This window comes from Leptonychotes weddellii, chromosome 8, assembly GCF_054177405.1.
Source record: "Leptonychotes weddellii isolate Sample4059 chromosome 8, ASM5417740v2, whole genome shotgun sequence".
NCBI lineage: Eukaryota > Metazoa > Chordata > Mammalia > Carnivora > Phocidae > Leptonychotes > Leptonychotes weddellii.
The window spans coordinates 55,753,675-55,764,688 of NC_138376.1; positions in this window are offsets into that span (position 1 = coordinate 55,753,675).

Below are 11,014 nucleotides of genomic sequence, written 5' to 3' on the forward strand. Positions count from 1 at the left end.
AGAATACTAAAATCTAACCCGACATAAGGGAAATACAGAAAGAGACTGCAGGATCTTAGCAATGCTCAGAAAATTGAAGCATCAATTATGTTTGAAAATCAAAGCTGGTACAGATGGACCTTGAAAGATTGAAACACTATAGTTAGACAACCCCCTCACCCCCACCCCTGACACCTCTTTCAATACCCAAGCTACTATCCTCTCTCCAATCCTGGAAGACAGCTAAAGATTTGCTCTCTGGAAAATTGAACCATAGAGACTTTAAACTCGGGAAAAGATACTGAAACAAGATGATCAAGTGAAAGTTAACTTGATGAATAATGAGATCTTTGACCCCTGTTCCCGGAAGAATAGAGGATTTCTTCTAGCCCAAGAGAAATAAATTAAAAAATCCTGATATCAGGCCCTGCCAGATGATCCTACAATAAAGTTCACCTGTTGACTAGTTCTCCATACACATACTGAACCTCAAATAATCTTGCACTGCCTTACCATTTAACATGAGCAGATGGCCAAGGATAACCAGATATTTGAGGAAAAGTCTCTAATATGAAGACAGTAATGAGAAAAAGAAATAAAAGGAACTTGGGATAACAAGATATGCAGAAAGAAGAATACAGCATTCAAGATTTTTTTTTAATCCTTAGAAATGAAAATGTAAAAGCAACTTCCTCTTTTTTTTTTTTTTTAAGATTTTGTTTATTTATTTGACAGAGAGAGAGATAGCGAGAGCAGGAACACAAGCAGGGGGAGTGGGAGAGGGAGAAGCAGGCTTCCTGCCGAGCAGGGAGCCCAATGTGGACTCGATCCCAGGACCCTGGGATCATGACCTGAGCCGAAGGCAGACGCTTAACGACTGAGCCACCCAGGCGCCCGCAACTTCCTCTTCTGTTCATGAAATTGTAATTGGTTCCAGACTAGCCCTCACAGCATTTAAAAGAAAACAAACAAACAAACTATGCAACTGGACAAAATGCATGGAAATCAGATGTTCAACAACTAGAGCACAGAATAGTGACCTCTAAGAAAAGGGAAACATACAAGGTGAATGAACCACACATTTGACTGAACTTTTCCTTGGAAGCACATCCCAGACTATGGCATAGAGAGGTGGAGGCCAAGTACAATACAGAGGTTGCACCGCCTCTGAGGAAACACAGATCAGAGTGTAAGTCTGCTGAGTAGGGTGCTAAAGAAGGAGTTACATAGAGAATGAGCCCTAGAAATATGCATCAAAGACTCCCTAAGATTTTGGGAAAGTACAGATAAAAGATGAGATAGTGCAAGGCCTGGCAGAGACCAACTACCAGAGAGCTGAGAACTGAATGGAAATTCTGGAGGTTTGCATAGTCCAAGAGATGACAGAATTCCAGCTGCCAAAGTGGAGAAACTTCACTGAACAGCCGAGGCTTTCAATTGAGATCACAGAAAAGTCCACACCTTACAAGTAGGGTTGCTTAAGCTGTAGAGCAGGGGCTACTCTGTATCGGCCCTAATCACATTTAAAAATAAGCCTCAAAAGTATCAAGTTCATTTGGTAAGTAAATTGAATAAAAAACCCAATCCTCTTGAAAGGAAGAAGAAATCTGGGCTCACAATGATGTACCAGACACAATGACCAATAAAAAAGTTTAAATTCCTAGGCATACAAAAAAGCATGAAAATGTTACTATAAACAGGAAAAAAAAAACAAAACAGAGACTGAAACAGACTCAGGAATGGCAAAATTTGGGTATTAGCAGGCAAGGATTTTAAAGCAGCTTTTATAAATGTATTTATTTATTTTAAAATTTATTTTAGTTATTATTTTAAGTAATCTCTATCTGCAATGTGGGGCTCAAACTCATGACCCTGAGATCAAGAGTCATATGCTCCACTGACTGAGCCAGCCAGATACCCCTATAAATGTATTTATGGATTTAAAGGACAAGATGAGCTATGGGTGTAAAGATGGGGGAAATCTCAATAGAGAAATTGAAACTTTACAAAAGAACCAATTCTGGAACTGAAAAAATATAATATCTGAAAAGAAAATTTTATTGGGTCGTTCTAACAGCAGATTAGACATTGCAGAAGAAAAAAAATCAGTGAACTTAAAAACAGGGCAGAGAACAGTAAAATACCCAAATTGAAGTACAGAAAGAAAAAAATGTTGAATACAATTATGAGCAGCTCTGTGACTTGTGAGACAAATCAAAAGGTCTAAAATATAAGTTGAGGTCCCAGAGGGGATAGAGATTGAAGCAGAAAAAAATATTTGAAGAAATAATGCCAAAAATGTTTCCAAATTTAATAAAAACTATCAACCTACAAATCCAAGAAGTTCAATACACCCTTAGCAGTATAAACTTAAAAAAGAAAAGAAAAATGATGTCGATATATTTTATATAATTACATATATTATATTCATTAAATATTGAAAAGCTATTAAAAAGAAGGAAATTCTTCCATTTGCAACAGCATGAATGCACCTAGGAGGCACTATGCTAAATGAGGTAAGTCAGACAGAGAAAGACAAATACTGCATGATCTGACTAATATGTAGAATCTAAAAAAGTTGAACTCAGGACATGTGGGTGGCTCAGTCGGTTAAGTGTCTGCCTTCAGCTCGGCATGATCCCAGGGTCCTGGGATCGGGACTGGCATCGGGCTCCTTGCTCAGCGAGGAGCCTGCTTCTCCCTCTGCCTGCCGCTCCCCCTGCTTATACTCTCTCTGACAAATAAATAAATAAGCTGAACTCATAAAACCAGAGAGTAGATGGTGGTTGCCAGGAGCTGACAGGTAGGGGAAATGGAGAGATGTTGGTCAAAGGATACAGATCTCCAGTTACAAGATGATCTGGGAATCTAATATTCAGCATGGTGACTATAATTAACAATACTATATTATATACTTGAAAGTTGCAAAGAGAGTGGGTCTTAAATGTTCTCATCACAAAAAAAAAAAGTAGTTGTGTGAAGTGATGGAGGTGTTAACTAACCTTATTTTGATAATCATTTTGCAATATATATATGTATATCAAATCATTACATTGTACACCTTAAACTTATACAATCTTATATGTCAACTACGTTTCAATAAAGCTGGAAAAAAAATCTCAATAATAAAAAAGAGAGAGGCGCCTGGGTGGCTCAGTCAGTTAAGCGGCTGCCTTCGGCTCAGGTCATGATCCCAGGGTCCTGGAATCGAGCCCCACATAGGGCTCCCTGGTCAGTGGGGAGCCTGCTTCTCCTTCTCCCTCTGCCCGCCTCTCTGCCTACTTGTGCTCTCTCTCCAACCTACTGTCAAATAAATAAATAAAATCTTTAAAAAAATAAATAAATAATAAAAAAGAGAGAGAGAACCACAGCAAAGCATAGTCAAATATTAAAAGCCAAGAATAAAAAACAATCTTAAAAGCAGCCAGAGGAAAAAAAATACATTACATGTAGGGGAAAAATGATAACAATTACCACTGAGTTCTCATAAGAAACATTGCAAGCAGGAAGAAAATAAAATGACATCTTTAAATTGCTAAAAGAAAAAATAAAACTAGAATTGAACCTACAATTCCATGTTCAGTAGACATAGAAAATATCTTTCAAGGGGCACCTGGCTGGCTTAGTCAGTAGGGCATGCAACTCTTGATCTTGGAATTGTAAGTTTGAGCCCCATGTTAGGTATAGAGATTACTTAAAAATAAAACCTTAAAAAGAAAAGTAAAAAAAATATCCTTCAAAAATGATGGTAGAAGAGTATACTTATTGTGATGAGCACTGAGTAATGTATAGAATTGTTGAGTCACTATATTGTATACTTGAAACTAATATAACACTATATGTTCATTATACTTGAACTTTTTTAATGATATAAAAAAAGATGGTAGAATAAATATATTTACAGATAAAACCTGAGTTTGCCACCAGAAAACTTACACTACAAGAAATGTTAAAGGAAATTCTTCAGGCTGAAGGAAAATGATATCAAATGGAAACTCAGATCTGCATGAAGAAATAAAAAGCACCCAAAATAGTAAATGTATTGTAGAATAGCATCTGATACTTTCCCAGCACCTAAAATCTTACAGGACTTAACTGAGTTCGTCACCCACTCCCTACCTGATGATTTTTCAAAATGCCATTACAAAAAAAGCAGAATGGGTGTTATCACAGTTGTTGTTGGGGTTTTTTTTTTTTAAGGTTTTATTTATTTATTTGAGAGAGAGCACATGAGAAGTGGGGAGGGGTAGAGGGAGAAGCAGGGAGCCCAATATGGGGCTCGATCCGAGGACCCTAGGATCATGACATGAGCTGAAGGCAGACGCTTAACTGACTGAGCCACTCAGGTGCCCCATCATAGTTGTTTATATAGAAATTTAGGCAACATGAATTTAGTTCACCCAAAAGAAGAATTACTTACTCTACTATTAAAGTGCAATTCAAGCTTTAAAAAAAAAAAAACTCCTCTTCAATGATAATTCACTGGAAAAAAAAAAAAAACCTTCAAATATTTATTCCCTCTTTTATAATAGGTCAAATTATATTGATTTTAATACTTTGGAATCATCACACTTTTTGATCATCTTCTTGAATATAATAGAATCTTTGACTTATTTTGATATATTAAAAATTTGTGTCAAGTAATGTCTTTCTGCCTAAAAAAAAATGAAGAAAGGAAGGAAGGAGGGAGGGAGGGAGGGAGGGAGAAAGGAAGAGAAGGAAAGTGTTTCAGGGAGTACAAAGTCTTGAGTGTAGGTCAGTTCATTCCAAAGCAGATTAGAGAAGAAAAAGTCTGCCATCCCAACCCAGCCTACTGTCCCTTGCCCATCTTAACAATAAAGCCTCAGTAAATTAGAACTCAAGCCAAAACCACTAGCTAAGAAGAGCTAGAAATGTGTCCATTGCCCAAATGCAGCACTCAAACAATAAAATAAAGCTGTGAAAGACACAAAATGTTATAGTACAAGTACTAAAGATTCATTTATCGCAAGAACCTGTTGGAGTCATCAGGAGTTCTGTTTTTCATAGACCTAATTAATCTATAGTTTTCTTAAAAATCAAGTGAAGACCTTAAATTTTTCTCATGCCTTTCTCTTCCCTTTCTTTCCTCTCCTATTTTCTTCCCTTCCTATTCACTTCCTTTCCCATTCTTTTCCCTTCTCAGTTCTGCCCTGTCTTTTCCCTTCGCTTCTCCATACAGGGTGAGGATGAGGTGAAGAGGACATTGTACAGAGGCACATCAGCTGTCAGCACCCATGCAGACACGGTGCAAAGCAGGGAGATACCGTCACGAGGAGGCTCATCAGTGGTGTGTACACTTTCACCAAAAGATGCCGGATGGGGAGTGTGAGGGGGCTGCATGGAGATGGTGGGAGAAGGAGACAATAAGATTGGGAGATTGATCCAATAGGAAAATAAATAAATCAATTGAGACCGTCAATAATTATATTGAAAATAATGAGAGCCAGATTTCTCACTGTTGAAGAAAGTGCTTACATGAAAAGGGAGAAGACCAGAAAGAACCTTGATGTGTTGAATTGGAACTAGAGGTATCAGTATAAAGGCATGGTTTTAAGATTTTCTTCAATGGAACTATGCTCAGATTATTCCTTCCTCAGTGGGCAATGAGCCAGTTGGCACTTATGGATAGTGCCTGTAGAGATCTTAATTATAGTAGAAAAGGGGTAAAATATGTTTTTCTTCTTTCTTTGTCTTAAAGATCATTGACCAAAATCAAAGACTCAAAGAATACCTTAAGTAAGAACCTAATTAAAAAGAAAAAAAAAACCAAAATGATAAAACACTGTGTTTATTTATGTTAAAATTGTCCAGAGAATATATAATTCAATGAAATTATAATTTACCTCAGTGTAAATTAAATGCATGTAATAATTCAGTATATATGCAATACATAATAAAATATACTTCGTTGTCATGTCATGTTGGCAAATACAATAAGAAGAAGAGCCTACAGATTGAGTGCAAGAAATAAAACCTCAGTGGAAGTTGAAAACAACATTCTGGTTGGCAGTAAAACTGCACAGCTGGTGCCATTTGGGGAATAAAAAGGAAAAATATTTTTAAAGCCTAGTGATTTTTTTTTAGAAGGCTCTCAAAAAAACTCTAGTTTCTTAAAAACATTTTTTTTTGTGTGAACTTGAAACCTTATGTTCTCTGTTTTCCCATAGATTTAATAGCTCTAGTCTATATTCCAATGGGATTTTTCTTTCAGAACTTGAAAAATATGATAGTGAAAATCATGTATTATGATTAGGTAAGAATACAAAGCAATAGGGAGTGAGGAGGATAGTCTTCCCAATAATTCAAATATATTATAATATGAAATGGAGAGCACAGAAATAGACCTTGTTATAAGATTTAACATAAGGAGGAGCCTGGCTGGCTCAGTCAGTAGAGCATGTAACTCTTGATCTTGGGGGCTGTGAATTCAAGTTCCACACTGGGCCTGGAGCTTACTTTAAAAAGAAGAAGAAGAAGACTTAATATAAGATAAAGAAGGAATTACAAATCAATGAGAAAGGAGAAAAGAAAGAATGGCAATTTGTGAATTTTGAAAAAAAAGTCAATTTGTATTCACCTCACCCTGTATTCCCAAATAAAATTCAAATAGATGATATATTAGAACCTTTAAAAAAATCAAAACCAAAGGAGAAAAAAAAGAAAACAAGAGTAAATATTTGCCAAACATGTGATGAAACTTATTAAACACATAAGCAACATAATATTGATAATATAAAAATAATGCACTTAGAAAAATGAACTGAAATATAAAAGAAAGTAACAAACTAGAAAAAAATTTCAATAGCAAAGATGACCAAAAAAAGGGGGGCTATTTCCTTACTTTACAAAAAGTTCATACAAATCAATAAGAAAACCACAGATGATACCAGCCAGGAATTATCAAATGAAGAAATAAAAATACCCAATAAAAAGTTAGAAAATGCCCTCATAACTAGTCAAAGAAAAAAAGTAATTTAAAAAGCAACATTTCCACATAAAAAAACAAGATAATATTTGTGGTAGACTCTTACCTTGGAAGCCTCCACTAAACATGCCTTGCTATACTCATGCTCTTGTGGAGTCCTCCCTACTTTGACTCTGGCCTCAACCATGTGACTTTCTTTGGCCAGTGAGACACTAGCAAGAGTGATACAAACCAAGGTTTGTAAGGACTTGCATATTGGTACTATTCTTCTTGGAACACTCCTTCTTGGAGGTCATCTGCCATCCTGGAAAGAAGATGAAGCTGGCCCACTGAATCATTGGAGGCTGTATTGAGACCCTAGAGGATGAAAGGTCATCTTGAATATCCCATATTCTGCTGAGCCTCCAGCTAAATAAACCATATATGAAGAATCTCAACTATATCATATAGAACAGAACCTCCCCCATCAACCCATGGAATTATGAGAAACAAAAAATCATTGTTGTTTTAAGTCACTAAGTTTTGGAGGGTAATTTGTTACAAAGCAGTAGATGACTGATATAATTTTTTTTCAATATCAGCAAAATAAAATTAACAAAAAGATACCATAGATCAAAAGCTTCTGCAAAGCACAGGAAATCACCACCAACAACAAAAAAATGCAACCTACCAAATGAAAAAATATATGCAAATTCAAAATACATTTTAAAAAACTCATACAAGGTGTGCCTGGGTGGCTCAGTCGTTAAGTGTCTGCCTTGGGCTTGGGTCATGATCCCAGGGTCCTGGAATCAAGCCACACATCAGGCTCCCTGTTCAGCGGGAAGCCTGCTTCTCCCTCTCCCACTCTCCCTGCTTGTGTTCCCTCTCTAGCTGTCTTTCTCTCTGTCAAATAAATAAATAAATAAATAAAATCTTTAAAAAAAAAAAACAAAACCTCATACAATAGCAAAACAAAACAAAAAACACCAATCCAATTAAAAATGGGCAGAGGAGGGCGCCTGGGTGGCTCAGTTGGTTAAGCGACTGCCTTCAGCTCGGGTCATGATCCTGGAGTCCCACGATCCAGTCCTGCATCAGGCTCCCTGCTCAGCAGGGAGTCTACTTCTCCCTCTAACCCTCCTCCCTCTCATGCTCTCTCTATCATTCTCTCTCTCTCTAATAAATAAATAAAAATCTTTAAAAAAAAATGGGCAGAGGATCTGAATAGAAATTTTTCAAAGATATATAGATAGACAACAGGTATATGAAAATGTGTTCAGGGTGCCTGGGTGGCTCAGTTGGTTAAGTGTCTGCCTTCAGCTCAGGTCATAATCCCAGGGTCCTGGGATCAAGCCCTGCATCGGGCTCCCTGCTCCACGGGAAGCCTGCTTCTCCCTCTCCCGCTCCCCCTGCTTGTGTTCCCTCTCTCGCTGTATCTCTCTCTGTCAAATAAATGAATAAAATCTTTAAAAAAAAAAAAGAAAGAAAGAAAATGTGTTCAACAGGGCACCTGGATGGCTCAGTTAGTTAAGCATCCGACTCTTGATTTTGGCTCGGGTCATGATCTCAGGGCTGTGATATTGAGCCCCACATCCAGCTCCACACTCAGTGTGGAGTCTGCTTGAGATTCTCTCTCCCTCTGCCCCTCCCCCTGCTCACATGCTCTCTCTCTCAAAATAAAAAAAAAAAGAAAAGATGCTCAATCATTAGGGAAATGCAAATCAAAACCACAATGAAATATCACTTAGCCCTGTTAAAAAGGTATCATCAAAAAGGCAAGAAATAAATAAAATAAAATTAAATTAATAATAATAATAATAAAAGACAAGAAATAACAAGTGTTTGCAAGGATGAAAACAGAACCCTTATGCACTGTTGGTGGGAATATAAATTGTTTCAGCCACTGGGGAAAACAGTATGGAGATTCCTCAAAAAATTAAAAATAGAACTCTCATATGATCCAGCAGTCCCACTTCTGGGTATCTATCAAAAGGAAACAAAAACACTAACTCAAAAAGATATCAGCACCCCATGTTCATTGCAGCATTATTTACAATAGCCAAGACATGGAAACAATCTAAGTGTCCACCAACAGATGAATGGTTAAAGAAGTTGTGAGATATATATACATATGTGTATATGTAATGGAATGTTACTCAGCCATGAAAAAGAAGAAAATCCTGCCATTTGCAACATGGATGGACCTTGAGGGTTGTTAGGCTGAGTGAAATAAATAAGACAGAAAAAGACAAATACCATATGATTCCACTTATATGTGGTATCTAAAAAAAAACAAATGATCAAAACAAACAAACAAACAAACAAACAAACCCAAGCTCACAGATATAGAGAACATATAGGTGGTTGCCTGGGGGCTCAGGGGCGGCTGCAGGGAGAACAAATGAGTGAAAGGGGACAAAGGTACAAGCTTTCAGTTATAAAATAAATAAGTTCTAGGGATGTAATGCACAGCATGGTGACCATAGTTGATAAGGTATCGCATATTTGAAAGTTGCTAAAAGACTAGATCTTAAAAGCTCTCATCATAAGAAAAAGTTTTTTTGTAATTATGTGTAGTGACAAATGTTAACTAGACTTATGGTGGTGATCATCCACAAATTATACAAATATTGAATCATTACATTGTACACCTGAAACTAACATAATGTTACATGTCAATTATATCTCAATAAAAAATGATGATAATAATATATCAGTAATGTACATTTTTTCCATTGGAATTTGCTTCCCTGTGATTACCTATTTTGAGTCTGATTGTCAAAATAATGTAAGTACAGTGGTAATTTAAAAGATGTCAAATATGTACCATTAGTGTTCTAAATGTATTTTTTTTTTTAAAGAAATCAAAGGGGCACCTGTGTGGCTCAGTAGGTTAAGCGTCTGCCTTTGGCTTGGGTCATGATCTTGGGTCCTTGGATCAAGCCCCACATGGGGCTCCCTGTTCCGCGGGGAACCTGCTTCTTCCTCTCCTTTTGCCTGTCACTCCCCCTGCTTGTGCTCTCTCTCTCTCTGTCAAATAAATAAATAAAAACTTTAAAAAGAAAAAGATACCAAAGGTTGGGGGCCTGGGTGGCTCAGGTGGTTAAACATCTGACTCCTGATCTCGGCTCTGGTCTTAACCTCAGTATTGGGGGTTTGGGCCCCACATCGGGCTCTATGCTGAGTGTGGAGCCTACTTGAAAGAAAGAAGGAAAAAAAGAAAGAAAAGAAAGAAAGAAAGAAAGGAAGGAAGAAAGATACCAAAGGCACTGGAGAGTAAATTGGTACAGTATAACACTGTTAGTAAGTTATTTGGCAGTAAGTTACAGCAATTTAAAAAATGTTCATTGAACCCCCTGAACTCAGTAATTTCACTTCTAGAAATCTATTCAGAGGGGAAAAAACAGTTGGCTACAAAAAAATTTATAAATACGCTCATTGCATTATTATATATTGAGAAACAAAAACATCTATACCCACATCACTTTATTATTCATTCAGCTATCCTCATTAACATGACTTTATTATTCGATTGTCTTCATCAACATAACTTTACTATTCTAAGAAATTCTTGGAAGATAAGAGTTGGAAATATCCTAATTTTTCATTTTTGGGATAGCCTGCAAACACATTTAAAGAAACATCAGACTGGTCAACTTTTAAATAGATAAGACCAAACAACTGTTTTCTCTTCTAGTCTCCAAAATCTTAGCCTCAAACTTTAACTTTGCCTATACTCCAATCAATCCTAAACTATTTTATGATTCTTACCCTGTCTTAGTCAATCCTTCTTATTGAAAGACCCACTTTAAATCAGATCCTCAAAAGCCTTATAAATCACCCAACCTGCTCTCATCCTTCTAAGATGCTAAGATTCTGTCAAGGTAGTGCTCTCCTTTACTGAGGTAAGCAATAAATTCAACTTTGCCTTATCACCAGATTGGGTTGGAAGTGTTTTGGGGGAGCTGGCATTCACCAATATGAAAGCAAAAGATGGAATAATATTTATACTTAGTGTCTAATTAAAGGAAAGTTACTGTAGGGGCAAAAAATTTTTTCCTTTTATCCCTTCTATGGTTCTTTGCCTGGTCTAATAATTAAATTGAC